Source organism: Schistocerca piceifrons, chromosome 10 (genome assembly GCF_021461385.2).
Source record: "Schistocerca piceifrons isolate TAMUIC-IGC-003096 chromosome 10, iqSchPice1.1, whole genome shotgun sequence".
Taxonomy (NCBI): Eukaryota; Metazoa; Arthropoda; class Insecta; order Orthoptera; family Acrididae; genus Schistocerca; species Schistocerca piceifrons.
In genome coordinates, this window is record NC_060147.1 from 120,017,592 (window position 1) to 120,018,902 (window position 1,311).

The following is a 1,311-nucleotide window of genomic DNA, read 5'->3' on the forward strand; positions in this document are numbered from 1 at the left end:
AGTGACAATCTAAGAAGGCGAAAAGAAGCTGAAGATGCGATTGAAGTTAGTGTTACGGAGGCCACTGAACTACAGTAGTCCATACAGCTATGTTAGCTATAATGCAGTGGTGGTGTAACGGCTAGTGCACCTGCGTAGTAAGAAACGAGATCTGGGTTCAAGTCCAGCCATGGCACAAATTTTAATTCATTTTTACAGCTCCCACATCATTGTAGATAAAGCTGAGGATCAAGAGCCTCCAGGAAAACTTAATTATATCAGATCTATACCACAGCAACAGTTGTAATGATGACCCTCTAAGGTCGAAACCGATTAACTGTAACTTATATGTCAAATGCGATGCAGACATTTGTGAATAACAGTGTCTAATGTGTCGCCACAGCCGACACATCCTGAGAAGCACCTCGATGTCGTATCACAGATATCCCCACCGACGTCTCTCAGGTTGAAACGGAAACGCACGTACGAGACAGATGCTGAGTGCAGTCGCCTGCTGAGCAACTTCTTTGGTGGGTCCATCCGTGAGCAGCCTCTGCCTGTGCAATATAGGACGACCGCGGGAGCTACACGTCCTGGTCTAATTTGCAGTCTGCAACGGTCTTCTGTCTTAGTCACCCTTCAGCAGTTCCCCGTGCATTGGTAATGGACGCCTCGCACTGAGCAACAATTTTGTAACAGCTGGACATTAGCGCTGTTCTTTTTCTTTTGAGAAATTCCTTCGCAATGCCTGGAAAGAGCTGCAAGTTAAGTAAAACTTCTCTTCACTCTCCGCTAGTCATTTTTGCTCCTGTCCGGCTTCCCTACAACAACAGGTGCTGCACCACTCTGTGGTCCTTCCTGCGTTGCGTACTCAGTACTACACCACACTTTTTTTTCTTTCTTTCTTTTGCTTGTGCCGGTTTTACTGCGGATACGCAGGATCGGCATGGCTAATCGGATGTGGCAATGTTAGTTGAAGGGGTGGCCGGATGCTCTTCCTGCCGCCTCGGGAAGGAATTAGTGAATCCCGACTGTCTGCGACTAGTGTAATCCATGGAATAGTGCAAAAGCGTTCAGATGTCTGCGAGCCCTTAAGTGAGGCGGGACGTGGGGACCAGCCCGGTATTCACCTAGGGGGATCTGGAAAACCGCCTAAAGTCCACATCCAAGCTGGCCGGAACACCGGCCCTCGTCGGTAATCCGGTGGGCGGTTTCGATACGGGGCAGGCGGGCTATCCGAGTCCAGGAAGCAGCGCGTTAGCGCGCTCGGCTAACCTGGCGGGTAGTAATACACAACACTGTCCAAGTGCAATTATAGGGATATCTGGTCAG